The 26,462-nt window shown below is 39.3% G+C and overlaps 2 long non-coding RNA genes across 3 annotated transcripts in view; one reads left to right on the top strand and one right to left on the bottom strand.

Moving 5' to 3' along the window:
* Positions 1-335: 335 nt before the first annotated feature.
* Positions 336-26,462, bottom strand: part of LOC139363862 (uncharacterized) — a 120,467-nt gene continuing 94,340 nt past the window's right edge. The window contains exons 3-5 of one of the 2 annotated variants that reach the window (XR_011624954.1): positions 3,525-3,653; positions 2,866-2,969; positions 336-2,127 (exon numbers count right to left, since the gene is read on the bottom strand). This is a non-coding gene — a long non-coding RNA (uncharacterized lncRNA). Of the gene's footprint in view, positions 2,970-3,524; positions 3,654-26,462 lie in introns of both variants that reach the window. The other variant, XR_011624953.1, reaches the window with a different exon arrangement.
* On the top strand, positions 15,284-20,465 carry LOC139363861 (uncharacterized). The gene is made up of 3 exons (XR_011624952.1): positions 15,284-15,404; positions 19,017-19,105; positions 20,068-20,465. It is a non-coding gene; the product is annotated as an uncharacterized lncRNA (long non-coding RNA).

Genomic DNA, 26,462 nt, shown 5'->3' on the forward strand with positions numbered 1-26,462 from the left:
AACAAAAGCAACATTTACTTTTATTTGGGTCTCCCAGAATAAATATTTGTTAAAATGATACTCTTTTTTAGAATGTAAAATTTATCGTACTTTTTGTTCTTTTTCTTTTTTTTTAAGAGACAGGGTCTTGCTCTGTCTCCTAGAATGGAGTGCAGTGGTGTGACTATATCTGATTGCAGCCTCAACCTCCTGGGCTTAAGCTATTGTCCTTTCTCAACTTCTCAAAGCACTGGGATTATCAGTGTGAGCAACCTCCCCAGCCCATTTAGTCTATTTTATTACATTTACTTTAGTTAAAAAAGAGAAATGTCTATCACTGTCATTTTCAAAAAAAAAAAAAAAAAAAAAAAGCAGGTGATAAATAAATAAATAGTATGATGTATTTCTTTTGCATTTCCTCTCCTTTAACTTGGGGGAGTTTTCTATCTCCCCATAAAATGTAGGCTGAATGCCTGACTGCCACAAGTTAATGGAATCGATTCAGCCATTTAAGCAATTCAGCAACTTTTGGTTGAGGAGATAGGTATGAATTTTGAGCCATTATATTCAAATAATTTTATGACTGTAAGTTTTTTCTATGTATTACGGAAACTACCTCACTAAGCTCTAGTTCCACTGAGCTGAGAGAATATTCTGTTTCATTCAGCAGACTCGGAGTTACCAGTCACACTAGTACGAATTTAAGATCAGGAAATCTCCACTACTATGCACTTTTTGTTTGGTGAGTGGACAAACTATATATTTTTTTGTCTGCCACAGCTTTTCCCCTTCACACATCACAATGCTTTTACACTTATAAACTTATAATATGTAGCAGCAGCAATAGCTCCTAGTGGGTTGAGTCCCAGATCTTCAATGAGCTACCTTCTAGAGATTGCTTTTCCCCGTTACCACTCAAAGAGCCTTGATAACTCTCTGAGCCAGAGACAAATACGAAAAACGTTCTCTGGATTTCCTCAAGGACTCTCCACGCAGAACAGAGCTGGGTTCCAATTGCAATGGTTTTTCCCACAGCCTCCCAATTCTTTCAGTCCTTGTCCTTTTAAACTAAGAGATATTTAGAAGAATCTCCTACAATGTTCTCTTTTTATTTTTCATAATTTATATGATGTTATTATTCCCTAAGTTGTGTGGTGGTACACGGGATCTTTGTTTTGATTGAAAAGCCATTTTTTTTTTTCTGATAGAAATGTCAGACATTTTATAGTATTAGATTGACACTGTTACTAAGATTCACTGCTGGTATAATTTTATTACATTTTTTTGCCTCATTGTAGTCTTTTTATCTGGTTTTGATAGTTACTAGGGAAATGTTAAAATTGCATTCACTTCTATCTTCTGCTAAATCCTTGTATTTCCAATATTAGAAGTTCTAACTTGTTTCCTTTTTTCTTTTTCTTTTAACAAATTTTGTATGGACGTAAACCTTATAGGGTATAACATCTTGAGACAATTCACTGCTTTCTTTTTATGTTTAATAAATACAGCTTTTTATAAGTTAGATTTGATAAACACAGAGCTTAACGATGGTTATGGCAACATGATTCCCAATTGCTCATTTTTTCTTTTCCTCTTTTTATTTTTGAATGAAGCAATTATACTCCCAGGTTTTTTTTTACATATGCAGAAATCTTCTGCTGGGAGTAATATTGCAACTTACTTTGCCAATAAAATTTCTGTTGCAGCAATATGGCAGGAAGTAAAGTATTTTTTCCATAGGAATTCAGCTTTACTTGATTCCTCTAAGGTTTCCATTGCATACATTGAATACATTACAATCTAAATATAAATAAGAAATCTGTTGAAAGGCAATGGCAAAAGATACTGCTGAGAGATAGTTTAGCACTGCCTTCATAGGATTATCTTGCCCTAAAATTTCCTTTCTGTGGTGGAGTGGTACAGGACCGGGGGAAATGCAAATATAAAGGCAAATCATTAAAAGAAGGATTCTTGTTTTCATTCCTTTTACTTTTATTTTTTTTAAGACCAAATATGAAACACAGGTTCTAAATGCTGGCTTTCTAAGAGAAGGGTGACAGTGTTCACTAAGAACTTAACCACAGCATCACAGCCTCCAGCACGGATCATGGAGTCTTCATAAAACTTTGGCCACTAACCCCGAAGCTCCTGTCATGCAAAAAAAGACAGGAAAGTGGGAAAGAAGAGAGAAATAGTGTGAGGTACCCCTAGGATATGCTTCCATATTGTCCAAGTAAACATTTTGGGAAAGACATTTTGACTACTACACAAATCACCAGAAACTCATCAGACAAAATCTAGAACAGGGTTGGCAATTTAAAACCAACTGTGTCACCAATATTGCTACCTTAGACACGGTGCCAACATCACTCATCAGCCTGAGCCCATTCCTTATACTTCCTCTCAATAGAACATTCCAGAAGCTTCCCCCATCAATTAGGGTCAGCAGGTGAGATGTCACTACTCTGCCACTCTAGACCCTAAAGAGTTACTCAATTATCTATAGTAATCTATATTTTAAGGAATTTAGGAGGACTTTCAGAGCTCTGGTATGCTTCCCAATTACTTACCAAGAAATGCCCTGCCACCTACTTTGAAGACACTGGACAACTGAAAACATGTTCACAAAACTTTGGGAAGCAATTTCTATGAAATATTATTGGCTTATGGAATTTAGTTTATCACTGCTGTAATTTGATTATAATTGATGCATTATAGAGACATGATATTAAGACCTTCTTACATGGGGAAGGCCTGGAAAAAGTGGAAAAAGAGTTTGAACCCTTTAAAGAAGGCTGCTGGAAACTCTCCACAGAAGTTTCGAGACCCAGAATGAGTGCCTCATTGCAGTGAGGATGCTCAGAATTACCTCATTTCAGGACTTACTAGGCACTCCAAGAAAAGGTTCACTGCTAGATCCTTGGAGAAAGAATGTATTTTTAACTTTCATTTTTCCATTTATATACAAAACAGATACTCAACGTCCAAAACTGTAAAGGAGAGAGAGACAAAAGTTATAAAGAAGAAAGTAAAAATCATTTGTCACTATCTTTGAAAAACTCTATTAATAGTATTTAGACAGATATTTTAAATACAAATTCATAATTGCAAGATATAACTGTGTTATACCTGCCAGAAAGGCCATTCTTATAAGAGTTCCCTGCCTTCAAGCACAATTTTGTCTGTTAACTAAAGTTTTTTTTAAGGTTAAGAAGTTCCTTTCTCACCAAACTGAATCCCTCAAGCTCAAACACCATAAAAGAACAAACTGGGACATGGCTTTTAAAGCTCAGGTTTGTGTTCTTTGAATTTTCCATTAGAAACAAAGATATATTTTCATTTGGAACAGGATCCAGAAACTTAAATCAGAACTAAGAGAATATCCAAATTTGTCATTTCCGTTTACTTTAGCAGTTTCAGGGTTTTAAAGATTTGGTGTATTTTAACAAATCCATTTGATTCTCTTCTACTCATTCCCTCATCCATCCCTTTTTAAAGGATGAACTCTGTTTCAATATTTCTCTAAAGCAAAATTGTATCATTACCTGCAGTCAAGTGACAGTAGCCTGATGTTTAAATCACAGTTGTTATAACAGTGGACATTGAAACACAGGAGAATGAATAAAGTGCTCATTGGACTATAATTTCCAGTGTTTTTGGCATTCTTGGTCCACCTGCAGAAAGGATGAGACTTTAGAAAGTGTGTTTGTTTACATTCCGCAACTGTCCTAACTCTCCAGCGGAGGAACACTTGGATAAGGAAGGTCTCTGTTCCCTTTGGAATGTTGGACAGTTCTGTGTCCTTCCCTGCACGTGCTGAGAAACAAGAACTGCCCACACAGTTTTTTGGATCCCTGTGTTTTGTGAGAAGGGGCAATGTTCTCCTTACCTGTCTAGGGTCAGAAACCATTCAATGATAGTGAAAGGGAACCTACAGGAGATTTACTTTTAGGAAACCAAATCTGCCAGTGAGATAGTTAAGCTTGTCCTGATGGAGTGAAAGAGCAGATACAGCCAGGAGGTATGTCCGATGTGAACAGGTGGAAGATTCCCACAAGATGTTAGTTCTCCTCTTGCTAAAAACCAATGACAACAGAGTGATGAGGGGACCATTCTGGTGATGTTTCCATGACAGCACATGAAACCCTGAAACACCAAATCCAGTGAGAAGAGCTGCCAAACCCTTGAACACACCACAAGAACAGGGACTTCTACAGCTTTTAGCAGAGTATCCCCCTTCACCCCCCAGAAGAAAAGTATTAAATTGACCCATTTAGTTAAATGAACTATTCACCTTCTGCTCTTGTGGTCTATAATTGTCATCCCATTGCTTGGGAATCAAGGATGAATCCGTGTAGGGACCCAGCTAAAAGCAAGGAGAAGGAAAATTAAATTGTATCTAGCTTATCTTTTTTGAGTAAGCAATGAAACAACTGCATACTTTATGTCTTGGATCAACAAGGGAGCCATGCCAAATGTCAGATTAAATATTCCGCAGCTGAAGTGTTTGCATAGCTTTTCAGTGGCTACCATTTAAAGAAAGAAAAACAATGATGGGACTTAAAAAAAAAAATACTCCCTTAGCTTCACATGCTCACAGTGTACTGCCAGCAATTGCTCTCAACTTGGAAGGCCAGGCCATGCGTATCTTGTCCGTGGAGTGTCAGTGCCAGCTGGCAAGCAGAGCCCTGTGCTTCCATTCCCTCCAGGAGCTTGAAGCCCCACTGTGCATCTTGAAGGCCACAGCCGCACTGCTGTATTGTTTAACTCATAACTGCTTTGGCTAAGGAGCAAGTCATTTAAAGAAGGAATTTCCTGGTTCTTGAAGTGTCTATCATGTTTCACCAATAAGTTTGCATTCGCTGCATGTGTTTTCAGTTTGGGTTGGCTCTGTGGGGCTGCCGAGGAAACTGGAGACAGATCTTTTTGAAACAAAATAATAAGTCTGAACAAATCAACTTTATTGTCATTGGCTCTGGTGTGATTTGGATTAATTTCAGCTTTATACTTATAAAGGATTGCTTAAGAGGTGATGCTCTCCAATTCCAGGTTATGTAAAGGAAAGGAGAGAACTGACATATCTTAAGTAACTGCTAAGTGTCAGGAGCTTGCCTGCATTATCTCAGTTACTTTTCCTAACAATCCAATAAAGTCGTTGTTCCTCCATTCATCTTACTGACAAGAAAATGGAGGTGCTGAGAGGGTCATTCACTTGCCTGATGTAGCATAGTTAGGAATACAGCTGTGAAGTCCAATTGGTTTGTTTCATCTCAGATCTGCTGATCACTTTCTGTGACCTTGGGCAAGTCACTTCACCTCTCTGCTCTAACTTTCTCATCTTCAAAATGCAAATGATAATGAGAATCCTTCACAGAGGGTTAAAGAAAGCAATGTGTGTAAGGTGATCAGTGCAGGTAACTGGTAAATAAATTCAGCCATTGTCATACGACAGTGCAGAGATTGAAACTCAGTGCAGCTACCTTCCAAGCTGGTGCTGATTTCCCTCACCAGTCTAGAGATCAGTGCCACCCTTCTCCATGGGGAAGGTTTAAGTCGACACTGATACTCAAGAGACTAAAAGTGCAGGGTGATTTAACATCCTCGCTTTAAAAATATTTTCCCTGTTGGGGCAAACAAAACCTGTAGTTCTGGCTCAGGCTTGGGCTTTTGGAAAAAAAAAAAAAACAAAAAAGCTGTCTGAAAAGGAACTAGGAGAAGAGAGAAATGATGTGAGATGTGGAAGCTGCAGGGCTGTCATCTCACCGTCCTGGCCAGTTGCTTGGATTCGGGATGAAAAAATGAAAAGTTGCCTGGTAATATGTTTTCTTATGACAGCTGATGTCTAGTCTGTTTACTGCAGCAAAAGTGGAGCTTAACCAGTGATTTTTAACAGGCATTACCATCATAATGCCTAGCATGCTGGTGCTCAAACCCCTCCTGAGTGCTTCCCACATGCCAGGCTTTGGGCTGGCCTTGGGATACAGAGATGAGTAAGACATGGTCCCAGTTCTTGCAGAGTTCCCAGATGAGTGACCAAATGAGCCTTATAGCACAGAGATCTTGCTCACCATAGAGAGAAACTATTTACATTCTAGACCCTGTAGAATCATCCAGAAGGAAGCCTTGTGTACATCATTATCTATCATATAACCAGGAATTTCTGAAGCTTTTTGAAGAGGCTTAGGTAACTTTTAAAATAATCTTCAGTGAGAAAACAAATTCCACAAGTAGGAGGGAGGCCGCCCATAATGCAACCAACTTGGTTAATCATTTGGAAGTTCTTCCAGTCTTGCGAGGACTGCTTGGGCACTAGTTGTACCAATAGCTAACCCCAAGGAATTGGACTCAGAAGAGCAATACAAATTGCAGCCTTGCCAGTTACGAGCTGAGTGATCTTAGCCAAAATAACTCAATCTGTCTGAGTTGTATTTTTTATCAATCGACTGAAGATGAATAATATTCAGGCTACAAGTTTATCAAAGAATTAATAGGTGAATATCTATGAAAGCCCTTTTTATTCAGTAAAGATGTATATATATTTGTTCTTACTTCTCTTCACACTTTCACTTTCATTTATTTTGTATAAAATTTGCATAGTGTGACTTTTAGATTTGGGGCTTCTTGCTTTCTAGTTTGATGTTTATGAATATTTCAGTAAAGACAGGATGGAAAAGGATAGCAACACTGAGCAATTTTTTAGTACCATTTCCATGAGGAGCCATAGGTAAAAAGAGGTGACAGAAACCATGATTCTAAAGCCTAAGCAATATTCCCAAGGTGAGAAATCTAGTAAGAAGTTGAATTGGGGTATCAGCTACTGTCTGCTTGACTTCAAAGCACAGGTTGTTAACTACAATCTACCTTGTGTCTGAAAATGATGATAATATTAGTAATCTGAAATGGAAAGGATAACTAATAGCGATGTTCATTCATTTTGTTTATAGGAAAATGAAAAGTGATGTTTATGGCTTTTCTTTGAGAGGAGAATAAGAATTAAAAAACTGTACTTATTGATAGGAATTTATGAAATATGATCTAAGTAAAAGACAAGTAAAAAGTATGAAATAATATAAAAATTTGTGGTATCTTTTTACAAGCCCCTTCTCTAGGGTCTTGTGTCATTATCACCCTTAGCTGAAAATAATCTCAACTCTGAATTCCCAGAACCCCTTTGAAGAATCTTTTGTGTGATTAAGGCTGCTGGCTGGGCGCAGTGGCTCACGCCTGTAACCCCAGCACTTTGGCAGGCCGAGGCCTGCCTTGAGCTCAGGAGTTTGAGACCAGCCTGGTGAACATGGCAAAACCTCGTCTCTACTAAAAATACAAAAATTAGCCAGGCATCGTGTTTCATGCCTGTAATTCCAGCTACTTGGGAGGCTGAGGCACAAGAATCACTTGAACCTGGGAGGCGGAGGTTGCAGTGAGCCAAGATTGTGACACTGCCCTCCAACCTTGGTGATGGAGTGAGACGCTGTCTCACAAAATAAATAAATACAAATAAATAAACAACCCAGCTGCCTCACCATATTTGCACTTGCTGCTCCCTCTGCCTGGAACATTTTTTTCCCAAAAACCTCTTGGATCATTGGCTCCCTTCATGGATGCATATGCTCAAATGTCCCTTATCAGACAGACCTGGCTAGAGCTTTCCTTATCACTTTGTACAAAATGGCCATGTGCCCCTTATTACTCTTATCTATTGTCTTACTTTTTTTTTCTTCAAAGCACTTCCCAATACCAGACATATTTAACATTTTGTATATTGACTGCTTCCCAAACTCAGATACAAATTCTCTAAGAACACAGAATTTCTTTTGTTTACTGCAGTCTCCTGAAAATCTAGAATAACACCTGGCACATAGTTAGATGCTCAAAACATATTTGTTAAATAAATGAATGAATGAAGAATTAATGAATGTGGCCCTTCATACTTTGTATACTTGTTGATTATATAAGAGTCTTACATCACTTGGGAAACTGAACTTTCTGAGGGCAAGGTCTGTGTCTGATTCACTTTCAAATCTCTCTAGGTCCTAATATAGTACTTAAAATTGATTGAAAATTTACATACATTTAATATACAAGTGTCTCATTTGTGGCCTAACAACTCTATACAATAGATTGGTATTCTTATTTCTATCTGTCTTAGATTAGGCTGCTACAACAGAATAGCATAGACTGGGTGGTTTAACCAACAGACATTGATTTCTCACATTTGTGGAGGATGGGAAGTTCAGGAACAACGTGGCAGCCAATTCAGTTCCTGGTGAAGACCCTCTTCCTGACTTGCAGATGACTGCCTTCTTGCTGTATCCTCATATGGTGGAAAGAGCAACAGCTCTGGCCTGCTTCTTATAAGGGCACTAATCTCATTATAAGGGGCCCACCGTTGTGACTTCGTCTAACCCTAATTACCTGCTAAAGGCTCTACACCCAAATACAATCACACTGTGGTTAAGGCTTCAATATAAGAATTTTGGGGAGACTCAGACTTCATTCCATCATATCATTTTACAGACGAGAAACCATAACTCAGTGAAGTTTAATAATTTTTCCAAAGTCAGAGATCCTGGAGGAGTCAGAGCTCAAGCCTAGTTCTTACCACAAGCCCATGATTATCTCTCTTTTTTTTTTTTTTTTTTTTTTTTTTGAGGTGGAGTCTCACTCTGTCACCCAGGCTGGAGTGCAGTGGCCTGATCTTGGCTCACTGCAAGCTCCGCCTCCTGGGTTCACGCCATTCTCCTGCCTCAGCCTCCCAAGTAGCTGGGACTACAGGTGCCCACCACCCTGCCCAGCTAATTTTTTTGTATTTTTTAGTAGAGACAGGGGTTCACCATGTTAGCCAGGATGGTCTCGATCTCCTGAACTTGTGATCCACCCGCCTCAACCTCCCAAAGTGCTGGGATTACAGGCATGAGTCACCGTGCCCGGCCGATTCTCTCTCTTAAGGGCCACTGCCTCTCCTGGTGTTATAGCCCATAAATAACTACTGACACAGGGTTGAATAAATAGGCCCATTTGCATAAGCAGGACTCCATTTACATAAGCAGTACAAAAGAGGCAGGACTCCTCAGAAACATACAGAGCCTTTCACATTGTCAACATGAAGGTAAATTTCTACTTTCATCTTTAGGGTTTTTAAGTTTCTCCGTTTTAAGTTAGACATGGTTTTTAAAGTTTACTCTGTACTAGGGACTCTTACCTTCACTCTGTTACCCTCCTCCTTCAAGTTGAAGGAATGGAGGCTCTGTGAGAAAGAATAGCACAAGTGGGCCACACAGCAACTAAAATGAGACATAATTTGAATTCAGGCCAGGCTATCTCTTTTTTTGTACCCACAAGAAAGCCCAGTTCTTAGTATGGCCATTGAGAAACTATTGTGTGCTCTTATATTTAATCTGCCTGCTCCAGACCACATGGGTCAGAATAGCATCCTCTTCTCCCATAGAAGTGGAAAACACATAAACATGGAAAACTTACAGCCTCATTCATTCATTCTTCTCTCCTAAGTTAAAAATAGCAATTCATATATATACACGTGTGTGTGTGCGTGTGTATGGTGTGTGTGTGTTTTTTAAGTCCTTAAAGGCCATATGTTTTTCCTGGATTTGATGAGTTCTTTAATCCCCAAATATTTCTGTAATTTGTCATTAAGTCTCAGAACTCCTAGAACGCTCATATGAATTCAATCCAAATTCCAAACATAATGAGATTTATCCACTTCTAATCTCTGTATCTATTTTTAACTGAAATATCTTATTTATTTTCAAGACAGAACACTTTGCCATAATATGTCACTGCAGCGCATTCGAAATCCTCCTAGATCAGAGTATAGGACAGAATAGGAGGATACATCTTAACCAGAAACCTGCCTTGTCTTTTATTTCTTAAGTTGATCTACAGAATGACAGAACTGCATGGTTTAGACATTATATAGATGAATTCAAACTCAAAGCTGTGTTTACATTTGTATGCCTGTCAATGCAGGATTATGCTTCATAATTTGTAGTCCCTTTCTCTCTCTGTTCTACCCCACCCCAGGCCAAAGCAAAACAAGTCAGAACAAACCAAAAAAGAAAAAAAAATCTGCTTTACTTCATGAAAATAATAAACGTGGAGCATTCTTCAAATTCGTATGATAACCATTTTTTTTTCCTGGCACCCACTATATATAAAAAATTTGCATGTATTAATATCCAGTGTGGCACACAGTGAGAAGCTTCAGAGGAGTCCCTTCAGAAGGCCTGGCATTAATAATGCCAGTAATACCATCACCCTTTATCGCTTCTTTCCTGGAAATGGACCTGTCTCTTAAGGTTGACTGGGGAAGAGAAGAAATTCTGGACAGACACCACTCAAATGTCCACTGTAGTTTTAGCATCTACAGTGTAAAGGATTTGGACTGAGAATGCTAAGGACCATTTAAGCTCTAATATTCTCTGATGATCTGATTTTCCCCCTATTAATACACCATTTTGCTAAATCCGATCATGTTCTTTTTCCTTTTCAGAAACCAAAACTACTTTACATGGAGTAGGCTATGTAATATGATTTCCCTGTCAGCAGAATAAAATAGTTGATTTTGGAGGTTTAAAATTGATTCACAGCAAATCAGTGCTAGAAAAATGGATTCAGTTACTTTCTTCTTTGGCCTCTAATTCTGGACTCACAAGCCACAGAGTACATCACGCAGACTGTTAGTTGTCCATCTTATTTCTAACTGGCTTCAGAAATGGTCTGGGTCTGTGCTAGAGCACTGAAGAAAAATACAGGCACATCCATTTCCAGGAATCCAGAGTTGCTGTGAAATAAATGTTTTCAGACTTTAAAATGTACTAAGGCAGCTTGTTACCTGAAGTATTGATAGAGCAAATGATCCTTTTCTTTAGCAGATAATCATTCTGCTGGCTTTTTAATTTGGCAAGTCTAAATTTTCCTCAGTTGGATTTAAAGCAGATTATACTTGTGAGTAAATAGAGAGTGTTAAGTTCAGGAGAGTGATAAAATTCCTGATGAACTGTCCATGGCTTGTATTTGGTCCCCACAGTAGCAATGCCATGGGAATTTCTCATCAGCATTAAGTTTAGAAGTTAGGACTCCTAAATATGACATTACTCATCTTAAGAGTACCTATTTATTGCACATTTGTCAGAGGCTACTTTCAGAGGGTTATCATTGCGGTACTTAAGCAAGCTTTACAGAAACATTTTAAAATTTAATTTTATCTTTAATTAACGAATAACAGTTGTATATATTTATGGGAAACAATGTGATATTATGATACATGTACACATTGTGTAATGATTAAATTAGGCTAATTAGCATCACCATCACCTCACATACTTATTACTTTGTGGTGAGAACATTTAAAATCTACTCTTTTAGCAATTTTGAACCATACATTACTATTAACTAAGGTCACCACACTGTGCAATAGATCACTAGAATTTATTATTTGTAACTGAACTTTGTATCCTTTGACAATCATATCTACTTTCCTGTCTGTCCTCTAACCCCCATATTCCAGCACAATTTTACTCCCCACTTCGATGAGTTTAACTTTTTCTTCTTATTTTTCTTTCTTTCTTTTTTTTTTTTTTTTTTTTTTTTTTTTTTTTTTTTTGAGACTGAGTCTCACTCTAGTGCCCAGGCTGGAGTGCAGTGGTGCGATCTTGGCTTACTGGAACCTCCGCCTCTTGGGTTCAAGCGATTCTCCTGCCTCAGCCACCCGAGTAGCTGGGATTATAGGTGCCTGCCACCATGCCCAGCTGATTTTTGCATTTTTAGTAGAGATGGGGTTTCACCATGTTGACCAGGCTGGTCTCGAACTCCTGACCTCAAATGATCCATCTGCCTCAGCCTCCCAAAGTGCTGGGATTACAGGCATAAGCCACCGTGCCTGGCCGAGTTTTATAGATTCCTCATATTAGTGAATTTTTATAGTGAACTTTTATAGATTCCTCATATAAGTGAATTCAAGTGATATTTGCTTTTCTGTGCCTGGCTTATTTCACTTAGCCTAGTATCCTGTAGATTCATCTGTATTGTCACAAGCTACAGGATTTCCTTCTTTTTAAAGACTGAGTAGTATTCCATTGTATATGCACACCACATTTTCTTTATCCATTCATGCTGATGGGCATGTCAGTTGATTCAATACCATGGCTACTGTGAAGAGTGCTGCAATAAACATGAGAATGCAGGTATCTCTTTGACATATTAATTTCATTTCTTTTGCATATATGTCTAGAAGTGGGATTTCTGGATCATATGATAATTCTATTGCTAGTTTTTTGAGGAACCTTCATATTGTTTTCCAAGATGGCTGTATCAATTTATATTCTGACCAACAGTCTAGAAAGGTTCTCTTTCTCCACATCCTAACCAACACTTGTTTTCTTTCACTTTTTTAAGTCTTGAGAATATTTATTCTTTTTAAAAAATGTTTTTAATTTCTATATCTTTAGGGGTACAGTAGATTTTAGTTACATGAATGAATCGTATAGTGGTGAAGTCTGGGATTTTAGTGCACCTGTCACCCCAAATAGTTTGCATTGTACCCAATAGGTAGGTTTTCATCCCTCATCCCTTCTGAGTCTCTGATGTTCATTATACTGCTGTGTATGCTTTTGAATACCCACAGCTTAGCTTCCACTTATGAGTGAGAATATGTGGTATTTGGTTTTTGATTCCTGAGATATTTTGCTTAGAATAATGGTCTCTGGCTTCAACCATGTTGCTTCAAAAGACATGATTTCATTTGCAGATTTCATTTGCAGATTTCATTCTTAATATAAATAAAAATAAGATGTAGAAAACAGTCACTTTAAAAAAGGATGGTTGCAAAACATTAAGATTTAGTCACGTACACAGAATTGTTTCTGAGGTAGACACAGATGCCTGTTTCTCTTCTCCATGTGCACTCTGCCCATTCTAAGCCCTCAGTTATTGTAACTGACCCGGGACTAGGTGAAATAAGGTGCTCTGTGGGAGAAACTAATTTGGGGATGCCACAAAGGAGCCATTTTACAGTGGCACTGAATCTGATAAAATTTTAACCTCCAGCTTTTCCTGAGGAACACTGAATTTTATGAAAATTCCCAGTTTCTGCATCCTTAAAGGTACAGCCAGCCGTGCAGGGCGGTCATCAGCATGACTTCACTTCAGCTGATGTGGGGGCTTTCTGAGCCAGTGCAAGCCACGGCAAATCCTGACATTGCCTCACTCTGCTAAGAAGCCAATTTTATAAACTTCCCTCTCTTTACAGAGGGCTCTGGCTGTTCACCCTCAGCAACTTGTGATCTCATGCAAACCCCTCTGCCATCTGTTGCTTAGTCTCCCTGAAGCTATTTATAGCTCAGGTTCTGTCCTTCTCATGTCTACTTTTTTTTTTTTTTTTCTAATTTCATAAATTGAGTTTCATGTCCCAACTTGTGGCTTGCTTTAATTGATCCTTTTCACCATTCCCCATGTTTAGCTATAATTTAAAGTGGTTAGAGAAAATTTTTGTGCACAATGTCTGTAGGCAAAGCACTGTGGAACATCTGAAATTAAATCAGGCTCAGCCCCAACCCTCATGAAGTTTCAGTTTATAGGAAAGCTGAAATTAAATATATATATATAATATATATTATAAGAACATGAGAGAAGAAAGTGTTAGATCTCAGTAGCAAGTTCCAAAGAAAATGACATTTGTTCTTCCTGGGAGACCAAGAAGCGTCTCATGGAAGTGATTTTTTGATTCATCCTTAAAGTGATCTTTCTGGTTTTTAATTTTGTAATAAATAATATATTCTATTTTTCGGACATCACAGCCCCAGGGAGTGGTTCTGTACCAAATGGAATGGCAGTTGCTCTAACATTGCATGTGTGGGAGGAGGAAGAAAGGGAAATAACCACAACATCAAAAAAAAAAAAAAGAAGAAAACAAAAACAAAAGTCCTGGGTAACTTCTAGCATCTGTTCCACTCCCACATTAATACAATTCACCTGGGAATTCTGAGTAAAAGGAAGACAGGAAACAAGGCGGGGGGGTGTGGTGCTGGGAAGGGCATATAAGTGAAGGAGAAGACAAAAGCGGGGAAAGAAAAACCATAGAAAGCCCAATGGCTGACCTCTCTTTCCCGCAAAACCAGGAAGAAGCTCAGCTTGGAAGTGGAGGCCTGGCTACGTTCATCACCCAGAGGAACACCTTGTAGGTCAGCGCCCAAGGGAAAAAGAGAGGAGGGAAGCGAGGTGGGCAGGATGTCTGTGAAGCACACTTAACAGAGATGGGGAAGGATGAGAGACAACACGAGAAACATGAAGGTGAATTTGTATACACATGGAGAGACAGTACCGAAGAGCATTTGAACACAAAAACAACATCCTACACTTCACCATTTTTAAAAAAGAAAGATTTCTTTTCCATCCCTATCCTATGCTAAACTTAGTTCCTTTTTTTTTTCTTTTCTTTTTCTTTTTTTGGTGTTACTGCTTGAGAAAGGCCAGCAATGTCATTGAGAAAGTCTGGAAAGGATACACTTGTACCCAAAGGATGCTCAGAGCTTGTGCTGACCCTAGACCAGGCAATGCCAGTGCCACTTTGGAACTTGTCAGCCTGTCACCTCCTCCATCTGCAAAAACCCTGGCATTGTTTATGGCCTGAGATTTTCCCTCGAGGGAAATATATTTCAGTGTCTGGTTGGACTTCTGTGATGGAATCATTGAAGACAGATCAAACTCATGTATGGATTGCTGCAGATCTGGGTCCACAAATGCTGAAGGCATGCTGTTTCCCAGCACAGCAAAGGAGTCAGACACTCTGGGCCTCCAGGCTTACAAACACCTAGAGAAATTCCTCTGTCCTTGAGATGCCAACCAAGGCTCCTGGGACTCATGACCCATCATGGGATTGTGATGCCAGCCAAGGCTCCTAGGACTTGTGACTCATCATAGGATTGTGTGACATCAAAGCAGGCCCCATTGGAGCACTATGGGAAAGTATGCTGGGTCCCGTGGCATTCAGGAAGGGCGTCAAGTTGGAGTGAGAAGTGGCTATGTTATTCCCATTGAGCTAGAGGGTTGTCATTGGAATCATAGAGTCTGGGTCTAAAATTTGAAGATTTTATGTATTATTAATGCCAATTCCTGGCATGTTTTTTATTAATGATAAGTTGGGTGAGGGAGTTGGAGGGGCGTTTTCATTTGAGTTAACCACTAGCTTCATGGTATCATGATATAATCTGGTGGAACTTGACACTGCAAAGTTGGACACTCAAGATATCAAAATGTATATTCAAAATATCAATCATCAAATAATCTGCAGAAGTCTTCTGTCTAGTACATGTTACCTCCAGAGCCTATCCTTTCCCAAACCTGCTCACTTCAAGATGGTGCAGTTTAATGGAAGCAGCAGCATCAGGATTTGCCACTAGGCCCACCAGGTATGATGGAACCTGGGGAAACTTGAGGTTTCCCAGGGCAAGTCCCACATTGTGGACTGGGCTATGTAGAGTGGGAGATTTTAGAGAGTTCACATCAAGAGAACACGCCTGGCTGCATGCCACAGATTTATTCAAGAGCCCCTGCCTCAGGCCATGTTAAACTGCTGAAGCTGTGTTGAGGCTAATGGGGTTTCTGGAAGGGTTGAAAGGAAGTGGTGGTGATGACTGAGCTGTTAGTCCTTTTATTGAGTCTGATTGGTTCGCTAAGATTCTGCCAACCACTGTTGCTGTTTGGACCCCAAGATATGGGAAAGAATGACCTGATTCCCATGTCATCTTCCTGTTGAGGGTGCTCACCACATGGCAGGGGTGCTGTCTTCTGCTGAGCAGGCAGCAAAGCTCAGCTACCTGACTGTAATTCACCATCTCCCAGGGCACACTCAGCCTCTCATCTTTTGAGGTATCATCTGAGAGTTAGATCCCACGTTTGATATTTAGATGGACATTTTATTTCATGACATGAAGAACCATCCCATCCCAAACTCAAATTCCCAACTGGAGCCCATCTGTGGGACAGTGCTTTGGAAAAGTCTTCCCTGGTAGGACTGAGAGGTTTCTCAACTGGTCAAGGGAAAATGGGAATATTCACCAAGAGCCTGGGATCATCCTAGTCATCTCTATGCTGGGCCTTATGTCAGCTGTGCTTATCCCAAGAGGAAAATCTCACTGTTTCTCTGCCAGCTGCTATTAAAACGTCTCTGAAAACAATCTTTGGGGATTTGGGGAGTGTACCCCAAGAACACCGAAGACCTCTTTTCCAAGAGAGAAGTTTCCATCATCTAGAATTTTGGGCACATTGTCTGGACAACTGACTCCAGAAAGACTTGGAATGGATGCAGGGTTGGAGACAATTGGCCTTTACATTTCAGAGCCTAACATTCCTGAAAGTCTAGAAAGACACATATGGCCCTGGTTGGCTGGAGCTGGGGGCTGTTGTGGGAAAAGTTTTGGATCATTCCAAAGGCAGATATCTGTGTGTTCAGGGTTTTGCTTCTCTCTATCTTGCTGCTAGGAATTTTCTGGATTTGGAAAGAGGCATCAGTTTCAACCTGACCTTTCCATACAACTTCTGAAGCTTGAAAGCACATGCACCACTTGGGCTGATGTCTTCCAAGAAGGTGTGGACTCTGTGCAGTAGTCTGGCTATGGGAAGATATGGAAGAGCTGTGGGCCACAGGATTTCAGGGCCTCACCAAGTGTGTTGTGTGCTGGGAATCCTGGAACTTTATGTGGTCAGCAGAATTACATTATTTAGTCTCAGGACCTCTTAGATCAAAGGAGTAGGTGGGAATGCCTCCCTTGGCACCATTTCCAATCTCTTTCTTCAGGCCCATGCTCCGACCTGGGTTAAGGAGTACTTTAGGGGTATGGCTTCTACTCTCAGTATCACTGTCACAGAGGTGTCTAGGACTGATTGACAAGCTCCCATGTTCAGTCTGACTGGGAAATTTGGAAACCAGGTGGGGCTGTCCCAATAGGAACATCACTGTAAGGGCAGAACCCATCCCCTTTGACTTTGACTTAGGGCTTTCACTCTCTTTCTTGATGGAGAGCCCTTCACTTTAATGTGACAGGAATGCACTGACAGAGCTCCTAAGCTTGCATCACACACAGGGGCAGGCTCTCAGGCTTGTTCTCAGACTCAGCAGCTGAGGCGGTGGCAGTGGTTCCGTGCTTGCTGGCTGCATGCCTTTATGCTGGTCAACCATATGCCTTGTTCTTCTTTGTTGATCTCTGCTACAGAATTTAGTCTTGGAGCTTCAGCATTCTCTGGATATATCTCCTGCTGCCAAAGAAAAATCTCTCATCTCTAGCACACATGATATGACCAGGGCTACCCCATGGCAGTGCTTATCCTGGAGCTGAGGAATCTAGGAACCATGTTCTCAAAGGCAACCTTCATCTTTAAGGACACTCAAATTTGTTGTTTTTTCTGCACTGAGATACAGGAGAATTTACTAACAATGATTTCTGCCTCTCAAACATAAATGAATTTTTAGGTCAAAATCAAACATTTTTTGAAGGCAGGGTGGAAACTGGAAGAGGAGAGTAGGGGCAAGGGGTACTTTGGTCCAGGTTCAGGCCCAGCTGCATTCCTCTCCTCTCTCCCTCACTGCAGCTCTTAAAGTATTGTAACCCATGGAAGGGACCAGGTAAACTAAGCATATGGGAAATAAGCTTGGAGAAGCAGATTGGGACATAATTTAGGAGAGCCGTAAATACTACATTATAAATGTGGGGTTTTGTTTTTTGGTTGGGAGTAGGGAGCTACTAAGATTTCTGCTCATGGGAGTAACACAATTATGACTTAGCTTTAGAATGATTCATTCTCTCATTATTGTTTAGAGGAAAAAGAATCAAGGTGCTTTCAGATGCAAGGAACAGAACACCGAATCAAGATGGCTTAGATGATAGAGATTTATTATTACGTATAACAAGAAGTCTTAAAGCTGTGGAGAGGGAATTGGCTGTCTCTGTCACAAAGCCAAGAGACTGGCAGACTGTGTCATGAGAGGACATGTACATTTTTTAAAAAGTGGTCAAAAGTAGTAATTTAGGGAATGTCAAGGAGGAAAGTTAGAAAGCAGAAAAATAAAAAGTAAATTCCTTGTTACCTAAGTTTTTGCCACATCTAGTTTAGCACGAAAGCTCACCTCTACCTCTGTAAATGATTATTTTTTTAGATGAAAAGAATTCAATATGAACACTCAATCTCTCAGGAATATTACATTCTCATTTCAGAAAACCAACTTAGCCAAGCGTGAAGATAACTAAGGGTTCTTTCTCTATAGACGAGACCTTTGATCCATTTCAGAATAATTTTATTTACTGCTACCAAATGTAATTATTCATCCCTAGGAACACACTTGCCATCTTATGAGAAGTTTACACATTCATATAGGGAGCAGTCACTGAAATCTATAAAGAAACTCAGCAACCCACTATTAGAAGGAAAGGTGCTGTCTTCAGATTTTACTTATGTATGTATGCATGTATGTATTTTTAATATTTTTAAGAGACAGGGTCTCACTTTGTTACCCAGGCTGGAATGTAGTGGTGTGCTAACAGCTCACTGTAGCCTCAACCTCCTGGGCTCAAGCAATCTTCCTTCCTCAGCCTCTCAAGTAACTGGGGGATATATTAATCCATTTTCATGGTGCTGATAAAGATACATCCAAGACTGAGAAATTTACAAAAGAAAGAGTTTAATTGGACTTAGAGTTCCACATGGATGGGGAAGCCTCACAATCATGGTGGAAGGCAAGGAGGAGCAAGTCACATCTTACATGCATGGCAACAGACAAAGAGAGAGAACTTGTATGGGGGAAATTCTCACTTTAAAACCATCAGATCTTGTAGGACTTATTCACTATCATGAGAACAGTATGGGAAAGACTTGCCCCCATGTTTCAGTTACCTCCCACCGGGTCCCTCCCACAACACATGGGAATTCAAGATGAGATTTGGGTGGGGACACAGCCAAACTACATCAGGGGACTATAAGCATGTACAACCACCCTGGCTAATGTATTTCTTTTTTCACTTTTGTAGAGATGAAGTCTGTGTTGCTCAGCCTGGTCTTGAACTATTGACCTCAAGTGAACCTCCTACCTCAACCTCTCAAAGCGCTAGGATTCAAGGTATGAGCCACTGTGCCCAGCTCCAGACTTTCTATAGTTGTCTGTGACCAGGCCAGGTGCTCACAAAGAGCTTCAGATATGAACACCTATGTCCAGAGATCCTCTTCATGTCTTGGCAGAGCATCATCTAGGACCTTAAACCAATCACCAAGAGATTATATTTTACACAGCAGGATAGAGGGATGTGGACTTGGAATTTATAAATAAAAAGGTGATTTGCCATCCTTAGCTTTAGACCTAGCCTACAAATGCTTCACCTTTCTCACTCTTCTGGGCATTTGCAAGGTTCATGTGGCAACACCTAGTCAGGGCAGGCATCACTGAGTGCTCTGCCTTCTAATTGCTTTTCTCACCAATAAACCAAAATGACCCAGGCACAGGACATGGATACCAATGATTCTATAGAAAAACAAAAGGAGGTGATGAACCTTTGCGAGGATGATGAAGTACATGTCAGGCAGCCTGCCCTCAAAGATCGATCATAACACCCACACCTCAGGACTCAACTTGCCCTTGGTGAGATATGCTTTTATCACAGAAACTAATGAAAACTCTCTATCTTAAATTAAACAGTGCTACATTTTGTAAAATCATACCAGTGCTTTTAATTTAAAAAGATCAACTGCATAATTTTTTAAAATTGATCACCCAGATACTGTATGGTTTTTTAGTGGATTAGAATGAAGGAAAGAAGTAAACACATATGGATGTATAGCTGTAGATATAGGGAGTTAATATGTATTGAACACGCTACATGTGCCAATATATTTCCACATGTGAACTCAATTATACATCACGTGGTAGGTACTATTATCATTGTTTATAGATGAGAAACAAAAGACATGATAGGTGGGTTGCAATGGGTTCCATAATGAAAGTAACAAATGAAATGTAATCAATGACATTTGCTTATTTCTATTTTATTCACATTCATTTCATCTTTTTTCTCTTTTTCCTCCCAGCTCACACACAAGAGTTTTGAACCTGGGCAGGCTAAGCAGTGATCTTGAGGACTGAAAGGGAAAAGTGCTGTCAATTAATAGGACATCGAACACCCTGTACTCTTCTGGAACAATGTGTCCACAGACATTTGCTTGAGAGGAGGAAGTGGCTGGTGGGGAGCCCTATGGTTGCTCTCCCATGTCTTCACTCTTAGCAGTTACAACATGCACAAGATTCAGTGCATTCAATAATTAGTTCTCAGCATCTTGTGAACTGGCAATCTATTTCCAGAATGATTTAGTGCAGTTTCCTCTGAAGTCCATGCTAAAAGAGGAAATAATTAGGCTCAGAAGCATTTAACTTAAAACCTGTGTTTCTACTTATCTAAAATGATTGTGCTAATTAGGCCTCTCATAAATTTATCTGGCACACTTCACTCTAAAACCTCCAGCTTTTACCTCATGTGTTTCCCTGGGATCTAGAATGGTGCTGGAAAACCCCTGAGATGGGAGCCTCTTAGTCTGGACTCCCAGGAGGAAGAGTAATTCACTTAAGGTTACAACATTCTTATATAGACATATTCAAAAGTGATTTTTTTTTTCCACTAACTGCATATTCAAGTCAACCTGCTAGGGGTGAAAAAAAAGTTGACCTAAACAGGGCTACACACAGTGTGGTCCAGAGACCTGGTGACAGTGTGTGAATTGTTACCAGTTCACAGAGCTGTAAGTATTACAAAACTTGGGAGTAGGCCCTTAGAAATTTTATAGGAATTTGAGCAATGTAATTTTTTATTGTCCATTAAATCTAATAATTAAAAGAGATAGGGGTTTATACGTTCTATTTCATTTTTTCCATTTTATTTTTTATCATAATTCACCTCTACCAGTAGGTTTCTTTTTCCTGTTTATGAATTACATTTCATGATTCTTTGCAGATTTGGTAATTTTTTATTAGATTCTGGAGAGCAGGCATTTTTGGTAGTTGGGTGTTGGATTTTGCTGTATTCTTTTATGTGTGGTGGACTTTGTTGTGGCTTGCAGTTATGGTACAAAGGATTAATTTGGTCCCCTGGAGGTGTGCTTTCAGGCTGTCTCCACACAGCAAGCTGAGGCAATAGTAGGGCTCATCTTGTTTATTCCTCATTTGTCTTAGTTCATTTGTGTAGCTGTAACAGAAGTACCACAGACTAAGTAATTTATAAGAATAAGAGTTTATTCCAGGGTAAAAAGGACGAAAATTCCAAAAACCAGAACACCTCTTCTCCTCAAAAAAAAAATCACAACTCCTTGACAGCAAAGGAAAAAATCTGGATGGAGAATGAGTTTGACAAATTGACAGAAGTAGGCTTCAGAAGGTGGGTAATAACAAACTCCTCTGAGCTGAAGGAGCATGTTCTAACCCAATGCAAGAAAGCTAAGAATCTTGAAAAAATGGTTAGAGGAATTGCTAACAAGAAGAACCAATTTAGAGAAGAACATAAATAATCTGATGGAGCTGAAAAACACAGCACAAGAACTTCGTGAAGCATACACAAGTATCAATAGCCAAATCAATTAAGCGGAAGAAAGGATATCAGAGATTGAAGATAGACTTAATGAAATAAAACGTGAAGAGGAGATTAGAGAAAAAAGAATGAAAAGAAGCAAACAAAGTCTTCAAGAAATATGGAACTATGTGAAAAGACCAAACCTATGTTCAACTGGTGTACCTGAAAGTGATGGGGAGAATGGAACCAAGTTGGAACACACTCCGCAGGATATTATCCAGGAGAACTTCCCCAACCTAGGAAGACAAGCCAACATTCAAATTCAGGAAATACAGAGACCACTCCTAAGATACTCCTTGAGAAGAGCAACCCCACGACACATAATCATCAGATTTACCAAGGTTGAAATGAAGGAAAATATGTTAAGCGCAGCCAGAAAGAAAGGTCGGGTTACCCACAAAGGGAAGCCCATCAGACTAACAGCAGATCTCTCTGCAGAAAACCTACAAGCCAGAAGAGAGTGGGGGCCAATATTCAACATTCTTAAGGAAAAGAATTTTCATTCCAGAATTTCGTATTCAGCCAAACTAAGCTTCATAAACGAAGGAGAAATAAAATCCTTTACAGACAAGCAAACGCGAGATATTTTGTTACCACCAGGCCTGCCTTACAAGAGCTCCTGAAGGAAGCACATGGAAAGGAACAACTGGTACCAGCCACCACAAAAACATACCAAATTGTAAAGACCATCAACACTATGAAGATACTGCATCAACTAATGGACAAAATAACCAGCTAGCATCATAATGACAGGATCAAATTCACACATAACAATATTAACCTTGAATATAAATGGGCTAAATGCCCCAATTAAAAGACACAGACTGGCAAATTGGATAAAGAGTCAAGACCCATCTCAAGTGCAAAGACACAAAAGACACACATAAGCTCAAAATAAAGGGATGGAGGAATATTTACCAAGCAAATGGGAAGGAAAAAAAAAAGCAGCGGTTGCAACTTAGTCTCTAATAAAACAGACTTTAAACTAACAAAGATCAAAAAAGACAAAGAAGGGCAATACATAATGGTAAGGGGATCAACGCAACAAGAAGAGCTAACTATCCTAAATATATATGCACCCAATACAGGAGCACTCAGATTCATAAAGCAAGTCCTTAGAGACTACAAAGAGACTTAGATTCCCACACAATAATAGTGGGAGGCTTTAACACTTCACTGTCAATATTAGATCAACGAGACAGAAAATTAACAAGGATATTCAGGACTTGAACTCAGCTCTGAACCAAGTGGACCTAATAGACATCCACAGAACTCTCCACTCCAAATCAACAGAATATATATTCTTCTCAGCACCACATCGCGCTTATTCTAAAACTGACCACATAATTGGAAACAAAATACTCCTCAGTAAATGCAAAAGAACAGGAATCATAACAAACAGTCTCTTAGACCACAGTGCAATCAAATTAGAACTCAGGATTAAGAAACTCACTCAAAACCGCACAAATACATGGAAACTAAACAACTTGCTCCTGAATGACTACTGGGTAAATAACAAAATTAAGGCAGAAATAAATAAGTTCTTTGAAACCAATGGGAACAAAGATGCAATGTACCAGAATCTCTGGGACACAGCTAAAGCAGTGTTTACAGGGAAATTTATAGCACTAAATGCCCACAGGAGAAAGCGGGAAAGATCTAAAATCAACACCCAAACACCACAATTAAAAGAACTAGAGAAGCAAGAGCAAACAAATTCAAATTACAGAAGAAGACAAGACATAACTAAGATCAGAGCAGAATTGAAGGAGATAGAGATATGAAAAACCCTTCAAAAAATCAATGAATCCAGGAGTTGTTTTTTTGAAAAGATTAACAAAATAGACCACTAGCCAGGCTAATAAAGAAGAAAAGAGAGAAGAATCAAATAAACATAATAAAAAAAGATAAAGGGGATATCACCACTGATGCCACCTAAATACAAACTACCAACAGAATACTGCAAATGCCTCTATGCAAATAAACTAGAAAATCTAGAGGAAATGGATAAATTCCTGGATACATACACCCTCCTAAGTCTAAACTAGGAAGAAGTCAAATCTCTGAATAGACCAATAACAAGTTCTGAAATTGAGGCAGTAATTAATAGCCTACCAACCAAACAAAGCCCAGGACCAGATGGATTCACAGTCGAATTCTACCAGAGTTACAAAGAGGAGCTGGTACTATTCCTTCTGAAACTATTCCAAACAACAGAAAAAAAAAGGACTCCTCCCTAACTCATTTTATGAGGCTAGCATCATCCTGATACCAAAACCTGGCAGAGACACAACAACAACAAAAAGATTTCAGGCCAATATCACTGATGAACATTGATGTGAAACTCCTCAATAAAATACTGGCAAACTGAATCCAGCTGCACATCAAAAAGCTTATCCACCATGATCAGGTTGGCTTCATCCCTGAGATGCAAGGCTGGTTTAACGTACACAAATCAATAAATGTAGTCCATCACATAAAAAGAACCAATCACAAAAACCACACGATTATCTCAATGGATGCAGAAAAGGCCTTCAACAAAATTCAACGCCCCTTCATGCTAAAAACTCTCAATAATCTAAGTATTGATGGAACGTATCTCAAAATAATAAGAGCTATTTATGACAAACCCATAGCCAATATCCTACTAAATGGGCAAAAGCTGGGGAAGCATTCCCTTTGACAACCAGCATAAGACAAGGATGCCCTCTCTCACCACTCCTATTCAACATAGTATTCGAAGTTCTGGGGAGGGCAATCAGGCAAGAGAAAGAAATAAAGGGTATTCAAACAGGAAGAGAGGAAGTCAAGTTGTCTCTGTTTGCAAATGACATGATTGTATATTTAGAAAATCCTATTGTCTCAGCCCAAAAATCTCTTTAAGCTGATAAGCAACTTCAGGAAAGTCTCAGATACAAAATGAATGTGCAAAAATCACAATCATTCTTATACACCAATAGCAGAGAGCCAAATCATGAGTGAACTCCCATTCACAATGGCTACAAAGAGAAAAAAAAAAATATCTAGGAATACAACTTACAAGGGATGTGAAGGATTTCTTCAAGGAGAAGTACAAACCACTGCTCAAGGAAATAAGAGAGGTCACAAACAAATGGAAAAACATTCCATGCTCATGGATAGGAAGAATCAGTATTGTGAAAATGGCCATACTACCCAAAGTAATTTATAGATTCAATGCTATCTCCATCAAGCTACCATTGACTTGCTTCACAGAATTAAAAAAACTACTTTAAACTTTATATGGAACCAAAAAAGAGTTAATATAGCCAAGACAATTCTAAGCAAAAAGAACAAAGCTGGAGGCATCATGCTATCTGACTTCAAACTATACTACAAGGCCACAGTAACCAAAACAGCACGGTACTGGTACCAAAACAGATATATAGACAAATGGAACAGAACAGAGGCCTCAGAAATAATGCCACATATCTACCAACACCTGATCTTTGACAAACCTGACAAAAACAAGCAATGGGGAAAGGATTCCGTATTTAATAAATGATGTTGAAAAAACTGGCTAGCCATTTGCAGAAAACTGAAACTGGACCCCTTCCTTACACCTCATACAAAAATTAACTCAAGATGAATTAAAAACTTAAACGTAAGACCTAAAACCATAAAAACCCTAGAAGAAAACCTAAGCAATACCATTCAGGACATAGGCATGGGCAAAGACTTCATGACTAAAACACCAAAAGCAATAGCAACAAAGCCACAGTTGACAAATGGGATCTAATTAAACTAAAGAACTTCTGTGCAGCAAAAAAAAAAAACTATCATCAGAGTGAACAGGCAACCTCCAGAATGGGAGAAAATTTTTGCAATCTATCCATCTGAGAAAGGGCTAATATCCAGATCCTACAAGGAACTTAAACAAATTTACAAGAAAAAAACAAACAACCCCATCGAAAAGTGGGCAAAGGATATGAACAGACACTTCTTAAAAGAAGACATTTATGTAGCCAAGAAATATATGAAAAAAAGCTCATTCTCACTGGTCATCAGAGAAATGCAAATCAAAACCACAGTGAGATACCATCTCACACCAGTTAGAATGGCAATCAATCATTAAAAAGTCAGGAAACAACAGATGCTGGAGAGAATGTGAAGAAATAGGAACGCTTTTACACTGTTGGCAGGAGTGTAAATTAGTTCAACCATTGTTGAAGACAGTGTGGCAATTCCTCAAGGATCTAGAACCAGAAACAGCATTTGACCCAGCAATCCCATTACTGGGTATATACCCAAAGAATTATAAATCATGCTGCTATAAAGACACATGCACACATATGTTTATTGCAGCACTGTTCACAATAGCAAAGACTTGGAACCAACCTAAATGTCTATCAGTGATAGGCTGGATAAAAAATGTGGCACACATACCCCATGGAATACTATGAAGCCATGAAACAGGATGAGTTCATGTCCTTTGCAGGGACATGGATGAAGCCGGACACCATCATTCTCAGCAAACTAACCCAGGAACAGAAAACCAAACACTGCATGTTCTCACTCATAAGTGGGAGTTGAACAACGAGAACTCATGGACACAGGGAGGGGAACATCACACACCAGGGCCTGTTGGGGGTGGGGGTGGGGTGCTAGGGGAGGGATAGCATTAGCAGAAATACCTAATGTAGATGATGGGTTGATGGGTGCAGCAAACCACCATGGGACTTGTATACCTATGTAACAAACCTGCATGTTCTGCACATGTATCCCAGAACTTAAAGTATAATAATAAAGAAAAAAGGAATAGAAGTTTATTTCTTACAGTTCTGAAGGTTGGAAAGTCTAAGATAAAGGCACCAGCATTTGGTGTCTGGTGAGGGCCTTCTTGCTGCA

This window comes from Macaca nemestrina, chromosome 6 (assembly GCF_043159975.1).
Source record: "Macaca nemestrina isolate mMacNem1 chromosome 6, mMacNem.hap1, whole genome shotgun sequence".
Classification (NCBI taxonomy): Eukaryota; Metazoa; Chordata; class Mammalia; order Primates; family Cercopithecidae; genus Macaca; species Macaca nemestrina.